This window comes from Chrysemys picta, chromosome 1 (genome assembly GCF_011386835.1).
Source record: "Chrysemys picta bellii isolate R12L10 chromosome 1, ASM1138683v2, whole genome shotgun sequence".
Taxonomy (NCBI): domain Eukaryota; kingdom Metazoa; phylum Chordata; order Testudines; family Emydidae; genus Chrysemys; species Chrysemys picta.
In genome coordinates this window covers 224,819,202-224,844,742 of record NC_088791.1, presented here as the reverse complement: position 1 = coordinate 224,844,742, position 25,541 = coordinate 224,819,202, and the positions used below count along the sequence as shown (strand labels likewise).

The following is a 25,541-nucleotide window of genomic DNA, read 5'->3' as shown; positions in this document are numbered from 1 at the left end:
CTTTACATTGGGTAAAAGGCCTAGCATGGCATAAAGGTCCCTTAAAAGCCCTGGTTACAACTGGGAGAGAGTTCCCCCAGAATAGGCAAAGAGGAACCCAGCCATAAGGCTGCCTTCTGAGGATCCCCCCACCCAGCACTGATTGTAGAGGCATGCTGAGGGGCAGAACTGAGAACAGGAGGAATGTGTCAGAGTACATCAGGCAGCACTGTGGAGATTCTAGGCAGTGCTCCAGCTGACGGGGGAGGCTGGTGTAACTCTGACAAGCTCTTAGGGCATCTAAGTTACAACAAGGGTCTCTACGGCCCCCAAAGTAGCTCAGGATTAATAAGATGTAAAGGTGGATTAAAACCACTATCGTCCTTCCTCCCCCTGGGGTGCAAGTTTACCTAAAATTCCAAAATCTCATCTATTATTTTTCACCTACTCTGTATAGTGGGGTCTGTGGATAAAAGCACAGGAAAGAAAATCATTTTGTCCATTTTTTCCCCTTAAAGCAGACACGAAGGCCTTGATACAGCAAAAGCATTTAAAACACGTGGTTAACTTTAAACACATGAATAGTCTCAGACATCAACAGGACAACTTGCATGTTTAAAGCTAAGCACATGCTTAAGCGCTTTGCTTGGCTAGGACTTGAATTATAAACATTGATTTCCACATTTCTGTGATTAAAAATAGAGAGAGGATGGTGGTAGGACGCAGTACATACCCTTTCTGAATTTGGACCTGCCTATTGGACCTGATCCAAAGCCCACTGAAGTCACTTTAAGTGTGTCCATTGATTTCTACGGGCTTTGGATCAGCCCATTATGAAGTACAGGGACAGATATTTAAAACACTGAATTAACAAGAATTACACTTCTACTTTACAAGCTCAATTAATGCAATTAAAATTATGTACATGCTTGTTGGAGATGAATATGGTAGAAGAGAGGACCTGCATCTGTAGGTCAGGAAATTCCACTTAGTTCCAGTAATGAATTTTAGTTTTGTTTATTTTTATATGGCAGAATAGATGTTTTTAGCATCACAGCTATTTGCTAGAATATCTAAGAAGATGAGATATATAAAGATGAGCAACCGGTACTCCACTTATCCAAAGCTCATTTTAGTAGCAGTCTTAAAAGGTTCTTGATTCATATAATTTGATTTCAGTATTTTATGTGCATTTGCCTTTTCATCTTCACAATTATCTACTATAAAACCACTGCTTCATACATACAATCTCATATTTAGCTGTGATTATTTTAGAATTTTACTAGCTACAATGTTTATAGACACAAGAATAATTAAATATAAATATAAAAACAGAAGTCATGCACAACCCCTTAAAAAGATATAAATAGTTGAAATAAAACTTTAGGATCTCTATAAAGAACACACACAAGTGGGAATGCTTTAGTGTTATCCTCAATGTCGCTCTAGAACGTATTGATTCCCTTTTCAAATCTAGCCAGTGGAAATGTTAAAGCAATATTTTACATGCTACTTTCATTTTCTTACTTCTTCACGTAAAAAAGTAATAGAAAAAGCAATGATTGCAATAACAGATTAGTAACAATTTATTGTTTTATTTCCTAGACAGGCAGCCCCTTCTACTGAAACAAAAAAAAATTCTTGTTTTTTACTTATATGTGGTACTTGGAACAATACCTCAATAAATATCCAGATGGATGGCTTTCCTTCTTTTTAATGTTTTACAGCTACAAACATTTGCATTTTCCTACTGTAAACTAGTATGTGTTCAATTAAAAAAAATTCTAAGTTCAGAGCCACATAAAACCATCACTTAGCAGAGTCAGCTGCATACAAACTAATATGTACTGAATGTTATACTGTATTTTATAAGATGAAAGAGCAAATTTTCAGTGCTTTACTTGAACAATATGGAAACTAACATTCTAAACCCTGATTCCTTTCCCTTTGCAAATGACTAATACAAATAGCATTTACATTCAAGAAGTGTACTTGACCTGTAAACTTAAGGCCAGATTGCCTTTGAGAATTTCCTTCTGAATTTTAAAACAAATGAACCAAAAATTCAAATGCAAGTGATTAGAAAGTGAAAGATGACAAAGCCATTTGCCTTGGAAATATTACAAGTACATAATTCAAGCTTTTGATGAAAACATGAAAAACAAATATTTATAAAGAAACTGACAAAGGTATTTAGATGCTTTGCTTCTGACAGGTGTGCATGCACACTGCACTATCGAGTTGCCCAGCCAGTAACATCACTGGGCATGATCCTGCAAGATGCAAAGCACAGGGGTTCTGTGCCTTCCACTCCATAGTAAACGGAAACAGAGGGAATCCAGCAGTGTACAGAAAGTTCTTAGCACCTTGCCGGATCAGAGGACTTGTAAGCATGCAAAGCACTGAAAGGTTCAAGAACCTTGTTTATATCCATAGCCTGGAACAGGAAAGTACTTTTAATAAGTATTATCACAATATCCCTCCAAAGCAACTGGAAACTGCCAGGTATGGAGGCAAGCCATGACAAAAATAACTTCCCTCATTGGCATCTTATTCCATAATTTTCCATTATGAGGTTTCTTGAACCTTCTTTTGAAGTATCTGATACCTGACACTGCTAGAGATAAGAGGCTGGGCTAAATGAACCACTTGTCTGATCTGTTATGACAATCCCTATGTCCCTATTATCATTTTTGAAAGTCTGTTCCTTTCTGCAATCTTTGATTCACTTTTGATTGAAACTCCTATTCTTCAAAAGCTTCTTCTGTCAAAAATGAAAGCCCCATAAATGAAGAGAGAAGTGTAGAAATAAGTCCTTCATATGACAACCTGTCACCTGCATGAAACAGAGCTACTGAGTAGACAGACCAATAGCTGCTGCTAAGGCAAACATTAAGGGGATGGCATGAGTTTACAACACTAAAAATGCAGCTCATACCGGCATCTTATTCCCAACATTTTTCATTAACCTGTCAGCAATCTCTGCAGCCTAAACATTATATGCTGTGAAACAGTACTTTCTCCTAACTGATATAACACTCTCCCACCACTCACTCACTTACTAATTAACTGTGTTTATGGTGTTTGCATGTATATCTATATACCCAGCATAAATACATTAATGAGAATTTCTTATAGGGTCTTGGGGATTCCTTTTTACCTAACCAAAAATGACAGGCAATCCATCTTCAGGAACATGGAAATAAATCCATTTGAACAGGGAATAGCATTCTCCACATCCATTTAACTTTCTCTAATTTGCAGAAACTGGGATTCAAATTGCATAGGGAAGGAGTTAGCTATCTGTGTTTAATACAGGCCTGTGGTAAGTTTCCCCTTTTAGGCTCCTCCTCCTCCAGGTTCAACAAGCCTTGCACATGCACTTTATTAGCACATCACAGGCTCAGAATAGCTCATTAGCCTCCCCCTGCCCAGTGTGAGGGCGTGTCCCTTCACATACCCCTCCCCTCATGATGGGATGGCCGTTCACAGGGAAGGGGCGGTTGACTCCATCCCCGATCTCTTGTGACAAGAAATCAGCATTAGTGTGGTCTGGTGTTCTACTCCAAAACTATAGGGTTGTAATGCAAGATACTATCTCATTAAAAGAGGGTTCTTGTCCCTCATGGTCTGAATCCAGCGTACGGGTGGATTCAGATCAGTGATTAGGGAAAAGTGGCTACACAACAGGTAAAACCTGAAGGCATCTACCACCCATTTGATCGTTAATGCCTCCTTTTCAATGAATGAGTATGACTTATCTAGGGAATAGCTTCCTACTTAGGTATAGGACTGGGTGTTCTTCTCATCCAAAGTCCTGTGAGAGAACAGTGCTGAGACTGATATTCAAAGCATCTGTATGTAGTATGAATTTCCAGGAAAAATCAGGCTTGAAGAGCCCGGTTGCCTGGCATAGCCATGTTTTCAGTTCCCTGAACACTTCCTTGAACTTCCCATCCCAGTGGATCTTTTTAGGGTTGCTGCCTTCCTCAAATTCTCCCTGGTGAACATCCCTATGTTTCTAATTTTCTCCCTTAATTCAGATATATTGGGTCATACGTAAGGCACTAACATCTTGCTCTTCCCACCCTTCTCGTAGCAAGTCCAAAATGCCTCACAGTTGGCAGACATACAGCAACTCAAATAAGAAGAGCCCTGTAGAGGTTTGTGGGATCTCCCCAATGGCAAAAAGGTGGGGGCATACCACAGAGGCAAAACTCTCCACCTCTGCAGTGACAAACTCCCTTCCATATGTATGTGGAAGGGAACATGGGGCCCTAAGCAGGACTCCAGGATCTGGCCTTGTGGGTTTGGGTTTATTACATGACTTATTTAATTCAAAGTCGGCTCTTGTCATCCTTTGTTTCATCCATGTCATTGTATCAACTGAAAAGATTAAGTGATTTTCACTTTCGAAGAGGAAAGTGTTCATGAATCGTCAACAACATGCAGCTCCTCATTGATTTTCAGCTTAGTAGTAAGTATAATCATGTTTTACTGTATTTTGCCCCACTTAACTTAAAAACCTATTCAATTGCCCCCACATGACCTGCCCAAGAACATTTTGTGAAAATGGGAGTTTGATATGGATCAGTCGTTAGCAAATCTGTTAGGCTATGTCTACACAGCAATAAAACATTCATGGCTGGTCCTTGTCAACTGATGTGGGCTTATAAGGCTGCAAAATTATGGTGTAGATGTTCAGGCTCAGGCAGAGCCCGAACTCTGGGATCCTGTGAGGGAGGAGGCTCTACTCACAACCTGAACATCTACACTGCAATTTTTCAGCCTCATAGCTCAAGTCCAGCGAGCCTGATTCAGCTGACACAGGCCAGCCCAGGGTGTTTAATTGCTGTGAGGACATTCCCTTAGTGTCAAGAGAGAGTTTCTTGAACAGATGTCTTGCATATCAAAAAGATATGACCCAGCAAAATAAAATTGATGAATACTTTTCTGAGTGATTTCATAAAAAAATAAAGTCAAGATCGAGTGCTACAAAAACTCCAGAGACTTCAGCGTTTCTTGACTGGCCATCATAGTTAATAATCTCCTAGAGAGACAGCTATCAAAATCTAAACCTCATTAACAGAAGAATGAACAGGAGATCAGTAGTCTTAAAATTATATACCATACATTGTTATGGTTTAATTTAGGCCTTTAACGAAGATTACATTTCTTCCTTCTACCACAGTGTCTACTAAAAATGGACACAAAAACTACTAGATAAAAAAAGCTGTACAAACAAATGAGCACAGACAATCTTTTTGATTTCTGCAGCACTTGTGAGTTATGACTGCCTTCTTGTGGTTTTACGAACTACTCCGAGACACTTTCTAGAAGTCATCCCCTACCAATGAAGCAGCAATCTCAGTCACATTATGAAAGAAAATTTTAGATTTAAAATAAAGTTCAATAAGGAGTATGAGACAAAGAACCAAGAGCAAATAATGATAACTTGAAGGTAGAATATGGAATTTCACATTCAAAAGCATTGGGACAAATCCTGCTTGCTTTATTCAGGTGCATAGTCCCATTGAAGTCAATGGATCTACTTGCATGAATAAGACAACCAAGATTTGCACTGTACACTTTTCTGTAAACTATATTTCCTCAGGATACATAATGCTTCCACTTTAGCTTTTCCTCAAGATTCAAAATAGAGTTTATTGGATCTGAAAAAATAAACTAGCAAAGTAACGTTCATCTAGAATCTACCAGGATGTAACCTCCTGGAAGTATTTTTTGTACCAGAGGAAAAAACAGCTATATACATTTCACAAAATATAGCTGCCATATTTGGACTGTATTAGTAATCACATTAAAGTATGACTGAGCCACAAACTAGATACGTTTAAAAATTCAACAATGTTCCAGGTCTGGGCAACTTATATTGCAAATTCATTTGATTTTGTAAAGGAAAACATGATAATATATATTAATCTTTGATTGGACAACTTCAATATATAATATACATAATATTATTAATTATGGATTTTGTGGTCCATTGCAAAGATACTTGGGATAAAATGTATTTATCATGTACTGCACTCGCCTGCGCTTTGCCCACTAATCCATCTCTCCCAGAACTACTTCCAATACTCCAAACAGCTGAGTAGCGTCTAACACAAGGATCGGCAACGTTTGGCATGCGGCTCGCCAAGGTAAGCCCCCTGGCGGGCCAGGCCAGTTTGTTTACCTGCCGCGTCTGCGGGTTTGGCATTGCGGCTCCCACTGGCCGCGGTTCACTGCTCCAGGCCAATGGGGGCTGCGGGAAGCAGCGCGGGACGAGGGATGTGCTGTCCTATATATATCAACATGCAAGAGAAATTTTCCATCATTCCTCCAGACTGTGACATTTTCCTCTGAAAATTACAATGGCCTGAGGCTCAGCTTGGGCAGTATTCATTTCTGGATCAATGACAGGTTTCAGGTTCCAATACCTCGTGCCCTTGCAAAGCTAAGGATACAAGAAACAGTGGTGATTGACTATTTTGAAACATTTCTAAAATAGTTTATCTATAAAATATATGGGATGTAAGAGCACATGATAGTGTTGTATAGCAGAAAGGTTCTATTATCACGTGTTTGGGTTGGCCATGTTACTGATTGCAGGACTGAGCCTATTGGCACAACCTAGCTATTAGTGTTGTAATTTAATTCCAAGCCTCTGTAAAACTCAGCAAGTTTTCACCTTTGGTCTATTTCATTATACTTCATCAATTAGCATGCTAAATACAATGTACTACATGGTGGCCATATAAATGACTTTCATGGACTCTGTTTAACTAGCATATACAGAACATTACTCAGTACTACAGGGTGCTTCACTTGTCTCTCAGGTTGCTGTGAAAAGAGTCTGATGTTCTATTGTGTTAAATATAGAAATGAATTAAGGGAATTATATACATACACATATAAACTTCCATAAACAAACACTATGCTAAGAGATTATTATTGAAGTTGGGAAAAAAGGCTCTCAAAAGTTGGGAAATGCCAATATTAAAGTAGCCCATGTAACTTTAATATGGCTCTCTTTTGCATATGTATTACAATGCCTGCTTTAATTATATGATCACAGGCTTTCTTTTCCACAGGAACCCTGCCTCATTCAGTACACAGGATGAAGATGAGAAGCATCCCATCTACCAGGTCTACCAGTTTCCCAGAAATGTTTGGAAATGAGTCCTAACCAATTTGTGGTAATTCAGGAACCGAATAATTGAGTGTAAACCTGCAGCACAGCCCCGACTTCACTCTGAATATTTGGAAAAGTTCTAAGAGTAAACCAAGACCTGTATTGTGCGTGAAGTGCTATTTTCAAAGGCTCAAAGACTTAGTCAATTCCAAACCAATTCTCCCCAGAACACTTAAAGACACTTCTCCTCACTGAGGACTTTTTCCAGGACAAATTTCAGTTGTTACACTCTTTCTCCCTACCCCACATTTTATTGCCTTAGCTGTTTTTAAAAGGTCACGTCATTTTCTGATCATTAGAAAGGTGTTCCTTTTCTCCTTTTCCTGCTCTTCTCATGCCAATACAGCTGAAACATTTTGCTGAAACTGTACAAGAAAAAAAATCATCTATCCTGGAAATAAAACCAAAGACCAATTCTGGAAAAAAGAATCAACCTGAAATGTGAAAGTGTTAAATGGTAAATGTTAAAACAACGGAACAGAATGGTAACTATTACGCAAGCCTGAAGTACCGGGGAGCTACCAAATCCCTCTATAATAATGATTTTCAGTGGCAGAAATCAAAGGAAGAATTAAGTTAGTATTTCTCTCTATCACTTTCTGATAAAGCTTTCTAGAAATCAGAAAGCCTTTCATGTATCAGTGGCTCAGAGGACAGTCTAACAACTGGTAAGTGAGGATAGGATGTACTATAACAAGAAAATATCTATCCCTTCAGGACAAGACTGAAATATTTGACACTGACACATCCCCGGTCATCAGTGGTATAACTGGTATGCAGAGGAATCATTTACTGACAAGTCATGTTTCAAATGTTTTTGGCATCAGGTAAAGGAAGTAAAATATAAACAAGCTCATTTGTGCTCCAATTGTTGGAAACTTTGTAATGTTTTAGATCTCAAACCCACCTTTCAGTTTAGACCTCTGCATGATCCATAGCATTTTAATGGCTTCTGAAAAATGCAGAATTGGATATGGAATTCTTTGAACCAGCTCTCAAGTCTGCAACTGTATTATATATTCTTTCTATGGTCTCAAGCCAAACTTCCTAACACACACACACAATATATATATATATATAAAACTTATGCTCAAATGCAGAAAATTCAAATAAACTCAAATTCCCTTTTTCCAACATATTGTAGCTCTTGCTAAGCAGTGCTTGATACCACAGACCAGTACTTTTTCCTTAAATCATCCAATCCTGTAGCATTATATAATGCTACAATGGCTCCATCTTTGGAAGGTTCCAGGTATTGCTGTTAGGCAACTTCTTATCTGCCCAAAACCTTCATCCCATTCTATTCTATTCAGATTCTTATACCATGCTCATCACTGTAGCATTTGAACACCCTCCGGTATCGTATTAAGCAATATGACTAACACCAGTCATGTGTTATTCCCCGTTTTATCCCATTTTATCAATCTTCCTGCATGTATGAGGCTGGTAAGACAGATAATGAGGTGTGTTGGGTTGCAGAACTATCACTATGTTGATGACTTTTAAATTTATCTATCATTTTCACTGGACCTGGAAAGTGTGGTCTGTTTGCTTTCTTCATGTTTGGCACTGAGAGAGGCTTGGATGAAAATGATTTGGCTGAGGCTTCATCCTGACAAGATGTATGCCAATAGGTGTGGGCAAGCATCTTTAAGGCATGAAGGGTTGACATCCACCCCCATATTGCAGGATTTACATTTGTTGATGTGGTTTACAATTCTGGGATGTTTCTGAATCTGAAGGCATCTGGATGAACATGTTATAGTAATAATCATAAACTGGTTCCTATTTCACTTCTGGATTAAATTTGAAGTGTTGATCTTGATTTAAAAGTCCTGAATGGTAGTTCCTGGCTATCTTAAAGGCAACTACTCCCCCAGTCTACCACTGTGGGAGATAAGACCATCTGGAATAATTTCTTCTAACACTCTGTCCCTTGATTCAAACTCTAGGTGCTAGGTTGCAGGTCATTTTCAGAGAATGGCACTGCCTCGACTATGGAATTCACTCTCTCTGTTGACCCAACAAAAACAGCTTTGATTTTATCTTCATGACATAGCTTATTCTATTGGTTCATAGTTCATCTATTTATTCTGGCTTTGAACTGTGGAGGATCATGTGAGGATGATGCATTAAGATGGCATTGAAGGAATTCATTTTGCATGTCATTAATTAATATATTGTTTCTTGTATTTGTATGGAGATTGTTGTGACAATTGGGCCTACAAAGTGTACTCTAACTTCAACTGTGAAATGATGCAAAAGTTAATTAAATGTCACAATAGCCTGTGACTTTTTGCCTGCTGAGAATTAACCATGTACATCAGAAGTAGGGAGCCTCCTAAACATCCAGTGCGGCCACTGGACGATTGAGATGCTAAAGGAGAACTCAAAGATGATAAGGCCATTGCAGAGAAATTAAGTGATTATGAAGTTGTCAAGACAATATGAATAGAAGGTTGAAGAAGGCTCACCAATCTATTAGAATTCATTGCGGGCCACAAACAAGCATGTGGACAAGGGGGATCCAGTGTATATAGTGTATTTAGATTTTCATAAAGCCTTTGACAAGGTCCCTCACCAAAGGCTCTTAAGCAAAGTAAGCTGTCATGGGATAAGAGGGAAGGTCCTCTCATGGACTGATAACTGGTTAAAAGATAGGAAACAAAAGGTATAAATGGTCAGTTTTCAGAAAGGAGAGAGGTAAATAGTGGTATCCCTCAGGGGTCTGTACTGAGACCAATCCTATTCAACATATTCATAAATGATCTGGAACAGTGAGGTGGCAAAATTTGCAGATGATATAAAACTACTCAGACTGCAAAGAGCTACAAAAGGTTCTCTCAAAACTGGGTAACTGGGCAACAAAATGGCAGATGAAATTTAATGTTGATAAATGCAAAGTAATGCAAATTGGAAAACAGAATCCCAACTATACATATAAAATGATGGGGTCTAAATTAACTTTTACCATTCAAGAATGAGATCTTGGAGTCATTGTGGATAGTTCTCTGAAAACATCTACTCAATGTGAAGCAGCAGTCAAAAAAGGTAACAGAATTTTGGGAATCATTAAGAAAGGGATAGATAATAAGATAATATTGCCTCTACATCCATGGTATGCCCACATCTTGAATACTGTGTGCAGATGTGGTCACCCTATCTCAAAAAAGATATATTGGAATTGGAAAGGGTTCAGAAAAGGGCAACAAAAATTATTATGGGTATGGAATGGCTTCCATATGAGGAGAGATTAATAAGACTGGGACTGTTCATCTTGGAAAAGGGACAACAAAGGGGGGATATGATTGAGGTCTATAAAATCATGACTGGTGTAGAGGAAATAAATAAGGAAGTGATATTTACTCCTTCTTATAACAGAAGAACTAGGGGTCACCAAATAAAAATCATCGGCAGCATTTTTAAAACAAACAAAAGGTAGTATTTCTTCACACAACGCACAATCAACCTGTGGAACTCTTTGCCAGAGGATGTTGTGAAGGACAAGACTATAACAGGGTTTAAAAAAGAACTAGATAAGTTTATGGAGAGTAGGTCAATCAATAGCTATTAGCCAGGATGGGCTGGAATGGTGTTCCTAGCCTCCGTTTGACAGAAGCTGGGAATGAGCAAGAGGGAATGGATCACTTGATGATTACCTGTTCTGTTCATTCCCTGTGGGGCACCTGGCATTGTCCACTGTTGGAAGACAGGATACTGGGCTAGTTCGACCCTTGGTCTGACCCAGTATGGCTGCTCTTATATTCTTATGTTCATGGAAAACAGGTGAAGTTGTTCTCAATAAATGAATGTTATGAACAGGTGCAAGAAATCTAGACAGCATAACTAGATTAGTCCACACAAAAAAATGGCTTACTCATATAACTCTCAAGGACTGTAATGAGATCATACTTAGTAAGCAAGAAGATGTGGAAGCAAAGTTACCTATGCCAAGTTTGGCCTTACAGAAATGTATTTAATTGGTGGGCAAAATAATAAGGATACAATATGACACCCGCTCTTACTCCTTTTTGGGGTTCCTAAAAAAAGACTTTGGAGGAAAAAAAAGTATCATCTTCCCCCCAGCTCATCCCTGAACCTGCCAGCATTGCATCTCATCTTGACTAATCTCAGCTTCCTCCATCTCAAGTCAGAAGGAACAGACCTGGCTAAGGGACTTTCTTCTCAAGAGGAAGGCCGCCTGTCCTTTCTCTTGTTTAAGGAACTTTGTTTTCACCTGCAAGTGCTGAAAGCCATGACAGTATCATGACATCCAGTCCTTAGCCCATCAGTGGGGATATCTAATTGTCCATACCACAAAGGTGACATAAGATCCTGTACTGGTTTTCCCTTCCCTTGTTGGGTTGCTTTCTGGCGCCATCGGTTCTTTCCTCTGATGCAATCTCTCATTCTCTCGGCTTTTCACTGAATCATGAAATCAGCTATACTCTATTCATCCAAACCTGCCTTGTCTATGGAGATAGGATCCAATGAGATGAGATCCATGACCAGAATGTGAACCAGAGTCCAAGCATCAGATGTCTTGGTTGACTTGCCAGTAAACGCATCCAGTCCTAAATAATCAGCAGCCCAGTGTTCCAAAAACATCAACAAAGCCATGTTTCACCCATCTTTTCTATGCTATCTCTCCTCCACCTTGTGTCTGTCTGTTTGTTAAAAACGCCTTTCACATATCAGGACTGAGAATAAAATTAACCTGTTTCATCAAAGAAAGGTTATTAATCAAAATAAGAGACTGATATTTTAATGTCAAAAGGAGAGAGAGTTTGATAGGGTCTGACTAAGTTTGGTTTGCATAATCACTCAATTTCAGTTTCAGTATACATGCTTGTTTCCTTTCTTGCTCTTTTTGTATTTGACCAATATACTTTCAATTTTAGAATGGGTGCTTTCTGGTGTTTTCCAAGAAACCAAGTAAATCAAGGTCTCCATAGAAAAAAACCCAGACCCCTCACTGTTTTATGTCGGATTTATAACACCTTTAACTCTTTTGACCCTTGAAATTAATACAACACTCATAATGGATTTTTCAAAAGCAGTCATCATTGGTCTAAGTCAGTGGTCTCCAACCTTTTTACGCACAAGATCACTTTTTGAATTTAAGATCAACCCAGGATCTACCCCACCCCTTCCCCAAAGCCCCAGCCCTTTCCCGAAGCCCCACCCCACTCACGCCATTCCCCCCTCCCTCTGTCGCTCGCTCTCCCCCACCCTCATTCACTTTCACCAGGCTGGGGCAGGCCGTTCGGATACAGGATGGGGTGCAGGCTTTTGGCTTGGGCCGAGGGGTTCTGAGTGTGGGAGGGGGCTCAGGGCTGAGCCTGGGGCAGGGGTTGGGGTGCAAGAGTGAGGGGTGCAAGCTCTGGGAGGGAGTTTGGGTGCAGGGGTCATATGGTCACACTGCACCTAACCTCATAGAATCCACAGGATATTTCATGAATTTTACTTTTTATTAGTGTCATTTGTGGTTTATAGATCCAAAATCCTTCAGGGATTGTCACAAATCAGTGTAACACTCTCATCTGTGGGGTGTGCATTGGCTGAGCCTGGGGCAGGAGTTGGGGTTCAGGAGTGAGGGGTGCAAGCTCTGGGAGGGAGTTTGGATGCAGGAGGGGGCTTTGGGCTGGTGCAGGGGATTGGGGTGTAAGAAGGGGTGAGGGGCGTAGGCTCTGGGAAGGAGTTTGGGTGGAGGTGGTGCTGTCTGGGACAGAGGATTGGGGTGCAGGAGGGGGTGAGGGGTGTGGGCTCTGGGAGGGAGTTTGGGTGCAGGAGGGGGCTCCGGGCCTGGGAAGAGTGTTGGGGTGCAGGAGAGGGTGAGGGAGTTTGGTGCAGGACGGGGCTCCAGGCTGAGGCAGGGGGTTGGGGTGCGGAAGGGGGTGCAAGATGGAGGTTCCGTCTGGGAGGCACTTACCACAGGCGGCTCCCAGACAGCAGCACAGTGAGGCTCAGGCAGGCTGCCTGCCTGCCGTGGCCCCACGCTGCTCCTGGAAGTGTCTGGCTGCTGGCATGTCCCTGCGGCCCCTGGGGGGTAGGGGAGGCAGTGGCTCTCCATGTGCTGCCTGCACCCGCAAGTGCCACCCCCAGTTCCCGGCCAATGGGAGCTGTGGGGACAGGGGCAGCGCGCAGAGCCGCCTCTCCCCAGGGGCTGCAGAGACATGCCAGCAGCCAGACACTTCCAGGAGCAGCGTGAGGCCATGGCAGGCAGGCAGCATCCCTGAGCCCCGCTGCAGCCGCCAGACTTTTAGCAGCCCAGAGATCGTGATTGACTGGTAGAGGTTCCAGGTCAACCAGTCGATCACCATTGATGGGTTGGTGACCACTGGTCTAAGTTTCCTCCAATTAAAATCAATGGGAATTTTAACATTGACTTCAAAAGGACCAGAGTTCATAGAATCATAGAAGATTAGGGTTGGAAGATACCTCAGGAGGTCATCTAGTCCAACCTCCTGCTCAAAGCAGGATCAACAGAGTTGGCCAACATTGAACTCTTCTGAAAATACCACCATCAGAATCTTAAAGTTGGGGACATTTTATAAACTGAACAAATAAAAATCAGAAGAAAAACTGAAAGACCAGAAACTGTAGAAGAGCTACTGGCTGTCAGTACACAGCAGTGTACAGTTTGTTAGGTTTTTTACATAGGTACATGTTAATTTATATGAAAGTAATGGTTTTCATCCCTTGAACAAAGACAGCCGGCATGAATTTCATAAACTATAAATACTTCCTCCTTTTGTGATTTAGAAAATGGCTGAAGTTTATTGTTTTAGCTTGCAGGTCTGGACCAGGTTGCTGCCTTTTTGCCTAGTAGAAATTAGAGAGTGGCAAGATTTCCAAAATTATGGTAAACAGTCAAACTGTTTTTTAATTATAAAAAACTGTCCAGGGTTTGATCACCAGTAAGAAATTTTTTCCAGTGCTTTTCAGTACTAAAGATTTGTGTGTGTGTGTGTGTGTGTGTGATTAAATGAAACTTTATGACATGATAAGCTAATATGCTAGGTACATAACATCCAATACCATTCAGCTCCTTGCTCATCAAGAATTCACTGGTTACTGGATGGAAGATGTGTTTACACAGCTGACTTGCAAATAGCCTGTTGTGTTTCCTGCTGTTTTAAAATTCAAAAAAATATCAATTATGAAGATCCAGCAGCAGGCTGCCACCTGCCACTAGGATGCAACAAAAACATCCCCTTTCCTTAACTACTCTGTAAAATGAGTCCTGTAGCTGATATTCAGCACTGTGTAAAGAAACAGAGGGATACAATCTCTTCATCAACAGAGTGCTTCAACCTGCTTCTGTCAATGTACCTACCCCACATGCTTCTTTCACCAGCTGCAGATCTACAGTGATCAAAGGACTGTTGGTTAGTTCATGATCTATTAGCTCATAGTGGCATAGAAATAAATCAATAAATTGAAAAGAAAATGGGACAGTTCAAGGTTCCTATGTGCAGTTCTCTTGACAGAGCTGCTATGTATGGATCAAAAGTAAACATATTATATATACACTTTGTGACTAAGAAAAATGGGGAAAAACAGATTATGGTGTGATTCACTACTGTGTTACTCCAGTTTTACACCAGTATAACTCCATTGCAGGGGTGAATCAAGCTGTTTATCGGTTCTTAAATTCTAAAAAAGCCATGACTGAAACTCATTGTGCTAGGGACTCCTTTTACTGTTATCTCGTCCCCCCTCCCCCTCCCCAGCTTTCTTCCCATCCCTATCTTGCTTGTTCATTCCCGTGATGTGATCTGTTGTAATCTAAATTACAAGCTCTTGGGGCAGGGACTTTTCAATAAGTGACTGTATAGGTTCTAGCACAATGAGGTCTTGATTTTAGGAGCTCCAGTAATACAAATAAATAATAACAAAAATAATAACAGATTAATGTGAATTATAGGGCTCTGTCTCAGGAAGGCAGTGGCAATGCCAAATCACAGCAGTGTGTCTGAAGTGTAATTACTTGTAAAAGCATAGCCTTAAAGTGCAAAGATGTTATTTTGGAGGTTATTCTGTAATAAAACTGAGGGGAAGGGATCCAGGAAAAAAAGAAATAGAAACAGAGATCTATACAGTGAGAGAAAAATAAGCAAGGAGAGAGGAGTCAGCTGTTGCACTAGCTAGAGGTAAGAGGCTATTGCCATCCTGTTCTTGCTACCAAGTTCAATCTTTGTTTCACTTGCGAATGTGAGCAGCAGAAATCTATTCACAGAAATTCCGATATCTGTTCCTTCATCCATGCTATACTATTATTGGATCCACCTGAAAACTTGGCAACTGGGTTGCAATATCAGCTGCCTAAAGAAGCACAGGTGGAAAGTGTGTGAAAGGATGAGGTATTTGCTCTCAGGTAGACTTTCATAAGTTGGTGGTGTGACATCACTTCACTACATTACAAGGGCCAGAGGATGTCACACCTGTAACTTTTTGTACTATATAACAATATGGTTAGTAGTACTCTCAATAGATTTTAGCATATTAAGGCACTACCGTATCTGGTGCCCTCACAACTACCTCTTTTCCCGGAAGACTATTTTCTATATTACAATGCTTTCATAAACTGCAAACACATTTTATACTGCTACTGCAATCCAAACATTCCATGGGCCCACTGAAGTCAATGCGGAGTTTTCCACTGAAGTTAACAGGGCCAGGATTTCGCCCCATATCTAGAAATATTTGGAGGGAAGAAGGGAGGAAGTGGTGGCCAATGTATTAATCATCACCACAAAAAATACAGTGGGTTTTTTTGGTTTTTTTTTTTAATCAGGGAAGAAAGGGGTGATACTTTCAAGTCTCAGATGCCTGAAATGTAACATTCAAATTCCCAGACCTCTTTCTTTGTCCTCTTATCTCTGGGACATTAAAAGACTGGAACAGGGATAGAATTGCACTTGGGACAGAAGGTTCACAGTGCTCTTCTTCTTGGCTGACAAAGCAAGTATCAGTGCTTCTGTCTGATCTGACCCAACTGAAATCAGTGGTAATCTTTCCATTGACTACAGAGGACTTTGTAGGACCATAAGGCCCAGCTGTGGGAAACATAAAATCATAGACTCATAGGACTGGAAGGGACCTTGAGAAGTCATCTAGTCCAGTCCCCTGCACTCATGGCTGGACTAAGTATTATCTAGTCCATCCCTGGCAGGTGTTTGTCTAACCTGCTCTCAAAAATCTCCAGTGATGGAGATTCCACAACCTCCCTAGGCAATTTATTCCAGGGCTTACCCACCCTGACAATTAGGAGGTTTTTCTTAATGTCCAACCTAACCCGCCTTTGCTGCCATTTAAGCTGATTGCTTCTTGTCCTATCTTCACAGGTTAAAAAGAACAGTGTTTCTCCATCCACCTTGCAACATCCTTTTATGTACTTGAAAACTGTTATCATGTCTCCTCTCAGTCTTCTCTTCTCCAGACTAAACAAACCCAATTTTTTCAATCTTCCCTCATAGGTCATGTTTTCTAGACCTTTAATCATTTTGTTGCTCTTCTTTGGACTTTCTCATATTTGTCCACATCTTTCCTGAAATGTGGCTCCCAGAAATGGACACAATACTTTAGTTGAGACCTAATCACCGCGGAGTAGAGTGGAAGAATTACTTCTCGTGCCTTCCTTATAACATTCATGCTAATGCGTCCTAGAATGATGTTTGCTTTTTTTGCAACAGTGTTACACTGTTGACTCATATTTAGCTTATAGTCCACTCTGACCCCAGATCCCGTCCCACAATACTCCTTCCTAGGCAGTCATTTCCCATTTTGTATGTGTGCAACTGATTGTTTCTTCCTAAGCGGAGTACTTTTCATTTGTCCTTCTTGAATTTCATCCTATTTACTTCAGACCATTTCTCCAGTTTGTCCAGATCATTTTGAATTTTAATACTATCCTCCAAAACACTTGCAACCCCTCCCAGCTTGATATCTCCTGCAAACGTTATAAGTGTACTCTCTATGCCATTATCTAAATCATTGATGAAGATATTGAACAGAACTGGACCCAGAACTGATCACTGCAGGACCCCAATCAATATGCCCTTCCAGCTTGACTGTGAACCACTGATAACTACTCTCTAGGAACTATTTCCATCCAGTTATGCACCCACCTTCTAGTAGCTCCATCTAGGTTGCATTTCCCTAGTTTGTTTATGAGAAGGTCATACGAGACAGTATCAAAAGCCTTATTAAAGTCAAGATATACCACATCTACCACTTCCCCCCCGTATCCATCAGGTTTGTTACCCTGTCAAAGAAAGCTATTAGGTTGGTTTGACACAATTTGTTCTTGACAAATCCATGCTGAATGTTACTTATCACCCTGTTATCTTCTAGGTATTTGCAAATTAATTGCTTAATTATTTGCTCCATTCCCTTTCCGGGTACTGAAGTGAAGCTGACTGGTTTGTAACTCCCCGGGTTGTCCTTATTTCCCTTTTTATAGATTGGCACTATATTTGCCCTTTTCTAGTCCTCTGGAATCTGTCTTCCATGACTTTTCTATGATAATCACTAATGGCTCAGATGTCTCCTCAGTCAGCTCCTTGAGTATTCTAGGACATATGTCATCAAGTATTGATGACTTGAAGACATTTTACTTGTCTAAGTAATTTTTAACTTGTTCTTTTCCTATTTTAGCCTCTGATTCTACCTCATTTTCACTGGTATTCACTATGTTAGATGTCCAATTGCTACTAACCTTTTTGATTAAAACAAAAATAAAAAAGTCATTTAGCACTTCTGCCATTTCCACATTTTCTGCTATTGTTCCCTCCCACCCCACTGAATAATGGGCCTACGATGTCCTTGGTCTTCCTTTTGCTTCTAATGTATTTGTAGAATGTTTTCTTGTTAACCTTTCTGTCGCTAGCTAGTTCAATCTCATTTTTGTGCTTTGGCCTTTTTAATTTTGTCCCTACATACTTAGGTTATTTGTCTCTATTCATTCTTTGTAATTTGACCTAGTTTTTATTTTTTGTAGGACTCTTTTTTGAGTTTCAGATCATTGAAGATCTCCTGCTTAAGCCAGGATGGTCTCTTGGCATACTTCCTGTCTTTCCTACTCAGTGGGATAGTTTGCTCTTGTGCCCTTTGAAAAACTGCCAACTCTCTTGAACTGTTTTTCCCCTTAGACTTGCTTTCCAAAGGATCTTAACCTACCAATTCCCTGAGTTTGTTAAAGTCTGCCTTCTTGTAATCCATTATCTTTATTTTGCTGTTTTCCCTCCTACCATTCCTTAGAATCATGAACTCTACTATTTCATGATCACATGGCAGAATGCAGTTCCACAGTATTACCTCCTATTCTGAGTCCTGTTTTGTCACAAGATTTACACCTGTTCAGAGAACCCATAACTTATTCATTGCTAAGTACTGAATAATTAAGTAAATATAAACAATGTTTCCTCTCTTTCATTATACCCTGTCTCCTAGGCTACACCCACTAGTCATCATTTTGCCTTTAAAAATATGAATTCTAAAAGATTATCCTTTCTGTTTATAGAGCTGGATCTCTACTAATTCCAGATAACAGTGGAAGCGAAAAATTAACATGATTTTTATGTCACAAGAGAAGAGGATCAGCTTGTAAATAATAATCTCCTTTCACAGGCCCACAAAGTTGACATTCACTCCTAGGAAATTTGCCCTCTGCAAAATTACAAATGTTCAACGTACAGGAAAATCAGACTGTTTTTTTAAGCTATCGTAGATGCTCATTGACTTTTTCCTCATAGGAAGCTTACTAAACCAAATACATTTTTAATGCATTTCAGAACACGAGTTAACCACAGAAATAGTCCATATGCAGATAGTGAATGATGTTTTCATAAGTTAAATTTAAAATAAGCACTTCATAGATTAAGCCCTCCTTAACCTTTAGCATGCTGCTACAGACTGCAAGAAAAAATGTATCCATTGACTTTTTAAAAGTTGAATATTTCTTTCTCTGAATTACATTTCCAGATTTAAAAATAACATCAATACTGGGCCTGATGCAAGCTCTACTAATATCAACAATATTCCCATTGAAAATATATTTTTGTATCAGGTCTCTAGGTCAGACTATCTAAAATAAAATGAAAATTGTTTTTGAAGGGCATGACAGTAGCAAGTATTATTTTAAGAATGTTTAGGCAGCCACAAGCAAAATGTAGCAGGATGGAAGTACCTTGCCAACTTTTATTCCTCAATAAATCCACTATTTCCTTATCTTTCTCTATAGTTAAGTTACACTTAAGACATGATCAGACAAAAGTACTTCAAATTTAAAGGGACACTCTCCAAACTTAAAGGTCCCAAATTTGATCAGTCAAAATTGCAGGATTATAAGGAGCAAATTCAGCCTTGTAGAAAGTGGGCAAACCTCCCATTGAAATCAGAGTGACCCATATCACAGAGCAAGATTCTGCCTTAAAGCTTTAATACTGTCTCAGATCCATAATTTGATTTTCCAACATTTTGAATGATTTGTGCTTTTGATGTGCTACCATCAGCCTCCAATCTAAACTGTTGATCCACTCAGATTCTGTCCTTCAAAAGGATTAGCATATCTATATGTCTCCTGAGTCTATGATCATGGATCTCAACAAGGGAATTATACCAAATATAAGACTAGATAGCCAAACCAACACTGAATTCTATATGTTACAAACAATCTAGTGAAAAGAGGATTTGGATTTTCAAAAAGCCTTTGAGAAAGTTCCTCTAGAAAGGTGGAAACTAGGTAATCATAGGGTGAGAGGTAACATTCTATCTGGAATTAGAAACTGGTGAAGAAACAGAAGACAAACAGTCTGGATAAATGATAAGGTTGTCTACATGGAAGAAAGTTATCACTGGGGTGCCCCAAAGATACCTGCTAGAAACAGCATTATTTAACATAATTAATGATCTTGAAGAGGATTTAAATATTAAAATGGCTACACTGGCAGTTGACACACATTTATTTGGTAGTCTAAAGAGAAAGACCTAACAAAGCTAGATGAGTAGGCAGTCTGCACAGATGAAATTAAATGTAGACAAGTGCAAGTGCATATTTACAGCAACAATTTGAGCTTTTCAGAGAGATCATTGAGTTTGAAGTTAACTATAATCATTCAAGTAAGAGAACTAGATGTCAAAAACTAGTCAGAAAAGAATACAAGATGTAAGACCATATTAAGAATCAGTTAAAGAATGAACAAAAATGTCATAATGCTATTATCTATATCAGTGGATCTTAAACTATGGGGTGGGCCTCCCAAGGGAGGCATGGGAATGTGTCAAGGGAGGCACGGGAATGTGTCAAGGGAGGCACAAGTTGTGTGGATTTTTTTTAAGAGCTCTGGTTGTCAGCCCTGAGTGGCTGGGGCTCATGCAGAAGGGCCAGGCACACCCAGGAGGCATGAATAAAGGGGAAACCTGGAGTTCCATTGCACTGGGGCAAAAAAGCCAGAGCCCCGCTGCCAGACCGCTCCTTCCCTGCCCCCCCAGTCCTTCACCGGGAGGCAGCCCAGGTTCAGGCTCTCCTTCTCTCCCCACAATACCTCACCTGCAGGTGGCGGGGCTCTGGCTGTCAGCACTGGGGTAACAGCAGCAGCGCCGAAGGGTGGCAATGGGGTGATAAGTCTGCTGTGAAAAGTGATAACAAATATCACTTTTCACCTTGCCACCCTTACTTCTGAGCAGATGCAGGTGCAGTGCTGGCTTCAGAGCTGGACACCCCGCCAGCACTCTACCTTCAGAGCTGGGTGCCCAGGCAGCAGTCGCTGCTCTCCACTCTGCCTTCAGAGCTGGGTGGCAGTATATGTACGTGTGTGTGTGTGCGTGTGTGTGTGTAAACTATTACAGACACAAAGAAGGGAGTCCCGATCAAATAAACTTGAGAACCACTGATCTATGTAAATGAATGTATTCTCATGCACAATATTGTGCTAAGTTTTGGTCACCGTGTCATATGAAGCATGGAGTGGAAACTGGAAATATCCTGAGAAGTGCAGTAACAATTGTTACATTATACTGGCAGTTAACATTTGCTCTCCCTTACCTCTGTAGCAGAGCACTGTGGGCCAAATTTGCTCAGGGGCCTCAACCTTGCCCTACAACTTTTGCACCTGCAATCAATTAAAGTTGAAATATTTCAAGAGCTATCAATTTTGGGGTGGTGATAATTTTCAAGCAGAGGTGGTGGCATTTAGATAACTAGCTACCTGATTTGGGGGTGCAATCTGGTAGCAAGATATCTAAATCATATCACTTGTGCATATAATTATTTGTACCCACAAGTGACTGAGGATGCAAATGTGATGGGTTCGGTCACAGAGAGCCCCTTGGGACTGTCACCTGATGTGCTGAAACTACCTCTGAGCCCATCTTCCCTGCCAGCTTAGGACTCCAGAACTCTGTCTTGTTGAGCCAGACATGCAAGCCTACTGTAACACAGACACACGGTCTGGTCCGTGCCCCCAAAGCTTCAGACTTTAATCAAAAATTGCTCAGCAAATCACCTATCTCCAGTACACAGACACACGTTCCCACTGGAATCCAAACCCCAATAAATCCGTTTTAATCTGTATAAAGCATATTCAGGGTAAACTCATAAATTGTCCGCCCTCTATAACACTGATAGAGAGATATGCATAGCTGTTTTCCCCCCACCCCCAAGGTATTAACCATTTACTCTGGGTTTACTAATAAACAAAAGTGATTTTATTAAGTAAAAAAAGCAGGATTCAAGTGGTTTCAAGTAATAACAGACAGAACAAAGTGAGTTACGAAGCAAAATAAAACAAAACATGCAAGTCTAAGCCTAATATATTTAAGAAACTGAATACAGGTAAATCTCACCCTCAGAGATGTTCCAATAAGCTTCTTTCACAGACAAAACTCCTTCCTAGTCTGGGCCCAATCCTTTCCCCTGGCACAGTCCTTGTTAGTTCCAACTTGGGGATTTCTCATGACTAGCCACCTCCTTTGTTCTCTTCCACCCCCTTTTATAGCTTTGGCACCAGGCAGAAATCTTTTGTCTCTCTGGGTCCCCACCCCTCCTTTTTAAATGGAAAAGCACCAGGTTTAAGATGGATTCCAGTACCAGGTGACATGGTCACATGTCCTGTGAGACCCCTATTCTCCATTCTTCCAAGGCTGACTGGCAGGTACGGGAAGGTTTGCAAGTAAACAGATCCATTTACAGGTGATTGATTCTGAAGCACCCTTAATGGCTTCCACTTGACATGTTTACATCAGTAATACAAGTTTATATCTTATTCTCCTAACTCCAGACATAGAAACAATACATGCAAACAAATGGGATGAACACACGCAGTAGATCATAATCTTTGTAATGATACCTTACAAGAGACCTTTTACATAAAGCATATGGAGTGCAACATCACAGCAAAATTGGAGACTTTTTTTTAAAAAATGTGCCTTATTTGGTCTGTCAAAAACTCTAGCTCTCCTAAATTCATTTGTTGACAGGAAAATGGTACATTTAGAATGATGAGAACATTTTCTCACCACAGTATAATTATTGTTTACTGAATATAACAAATGTTTAGACTGAGTGGCTTGATTATTCCTCATTAGAACTATACAACATTATACATCCTCCTCCTTGAAAATACATATCTTCTCAGATATTATATTTAAGGTAAACATATTTATGTGGCTTGCAGTAGCATGAGGGCATATAAGAAGTACATACATGTATGGAACTGTCTTCTCTGCTACATGCCTTTAATTTTCAGTACACTGCCTAAATACAAGGATCTAAGGATTCAGGTCTTAGAAGAACAGGATTCTTTCAAGTTTTGGTAGAAGAGAATAGAGCAAGACATTTGGAGAAAAACTGCAGTGGTTTGTGTAAAACTAACTCCTTAACAAGCCAACTCCTTACCTCTGGTAGATCATATCACCCAAGAAGCTATTTATAATAATCACAGGCTCGGATCCACAAAAGGATTTAGGCATTGGAATGCTAAGCATTGCAACACCTAAATTTTAGACACCTAGAAAATCACAGGAACAATGTGATTCACAAAGCCTGAGTTAGAGCCCTAGGCTCCCTATACAATGAATGGGGAGAGAGAGGCACCTATGAATGCAATCCACAAAAGACAGCCCACTAGGCAAGGGAGATGTGTAAACTCGCCAATGGTAGATGCTGACAAAAGAAGGTGTGTTCTAAACCCCACCCCTCTCAGAGAGATAGGTGTCTAAGTCTGGGCTGCAGGGAGGTGCCTATCTCAACTATCAATTCATAGCCAGCAACCCCTCTTCTCAAGTCAGACAGTTTAGGTGCCTAAGGTGTTTCTTGTACGAATGAGTTAGGCATAGGCCTTACTCCAAGCAAAATGGCCAAAGGAGATGGTGCTGTTGCTGCTGCTGCCCACCTATTACTTTTACCTCAGTGGTTAGAGCACTCATCAGGGATGTGGGAGAATCAGGTTCAATTCCCCACTCATGGGGAGAAAGAATTTGAAGTGGGATCTCCCACCTCTTGCAGAGTGTTCTAATCACTGGGCTACAGGATATTCTGATGTAGGATATCCTCAATCTCTCCTGTTGAAGCTGTTCCACTTTGGATAAATACTTAATGTGTCATTAGGCCAGAGAGAGAGACAGAGATACAGAGGGAGGGACAGTATGAGAATGACTCTGGTAAGGGCACCTTACTGACAGGTGAGAGACCAAAGGCCCAGGGCCCCTGCGCCAATGACTCTTTGTCAATCCAGGGTCAAAGGCAAGAGAGAATCATAGAAATGTAGGGATGGAAGGGACCGCAAAAGGTCACCAAATTCAACTGTCCGTGCAGAGGCAGGATCAAGTAAAACTAGACCATCCCGGATAGGGATTTGTCTAACCTATTCTTAAAAATCTCCAATGATGGAGATTCCACAACCTCCCCTGGAAGCCTGTTCTTCCTTCTTTATAGTTAGGAAGTTTTTCCTAATACCTAACCTAAATCTCCCTTGCTGCAGATTAATCACATTACTTCTTGTCCTACCTTTAGTGCACATTGAGAACAATTGATCACAGTCCTCTTCATAACAGCCCTTAACATATATTACTCCTGGGGGAATTCTGCATCACTGCACGTGCGCAGAATTCATGGCCCCTACAGATTTCTTTCTTTACCCGCAGAAAAATGACTTCTGATGGGGAAGCAAAGGGAAGCTGCAAGAGCGGTCATGTGCCCACTCCCTGGCAGAGCAGACTGGTCAGTTTGGGCACCAAGAACAGCAGGTAGACACGTAAATCACCCCCTGGCAGGGGGGAGGAATTGGTAGTCGTGTGTGAGAGAGACACTCTGTCCCTCTTGTTCGTTATTGCAGCATGCTCGGTGTGGAGGGGAAGGGCTTTGGGGTATTTCTGAAGACGTGGGGCAGGCTTTGTTCCCTCAGGCAGAGGAGAATGTAGCAGCCTCTCTGCTTAGTGCATTGTTCCCACTGTTCTTAGTGAATTGCCCCAGGAGTATAAAACAGATATAAAATTTTAAAGCTCCTTTACATTGCTAGAGTGCTGTAAAGGAGCCTTATTGTAAAGGTCAGTATGGCTTTATACATGCTTATGGTGCTTTAGTGATTAGAACTGGTCTAAATGTTTGGACTGAAAAAATTTCCTATCAAAATGTGCTCCATGAACTGATTGCAACTGAACTTTTTGGAGATAGTCAGTAGCCAGTATAAATTGTGAGTTTGAGTCCCCAGCCCTCACTTGGTCTTCAGGTGCCTGTGATGTAACAATGAGCATATGGCTGCATATATTTGTTGACTAATAACTAGAAGTAAAGGGTCAATACTAGCTATATTACTATTAGACAGAGGGGGTTTGGTGATTTCCTCCAATGCTCCCCACTCCCATTCTCCATCCATTGTATTGTAGTTTAAATAAATTGCCTAAATAATTGAAACTAGCCGGATTATATTGCATTAGTTTGACCAAAAAAAATGCAGAATTTTAAAATGTGTGCAGAATTTTAATTTTTTTGGCGTAGAATTTGGCGCAGAGTAATATATGATGATTATTATCAGGTCCATCCTCAGTCTTTTCTCAAGACTAAACAAGTTTTAAACTTTTCCTCATAGGTCAAGTTTTCTAAACCTTTTATCTATTTTGTTGCTCTCCTCTGGACTCTCTCCAAATTGCCCACATCTTTCTTAAAATGTGGTGCCCAGAACTGGACACAGTACTCTAGCTGAGGCCCCACCAGTGCTGAGTAGATTGAGACAAAAACCCCACGTCTTACATAATGCATCCTGTTAATGCATCCCAGAATGACATTAGCCTTTTTCACAACAGTATCACATCCTAACTGACGTACTTTGCACTTCTTTTTATTGAATTTCACCGTGTTGATTTC

General features: G+C 40.5%; 1 protein-coding gene across 2 annotated transcripts in view; it reads right to left on the bottom strand.

Moving 5' to 3' along the window:
- Positions 1-25,541, bottom strand: part of ANOS1 (anosmin 1) — a 184,399-nt gene that overhangs the window by 154,406 nt on the left and 4,452 nt on the right. The gene's annotated exons all lie outside the window — the stretch shown is intronic.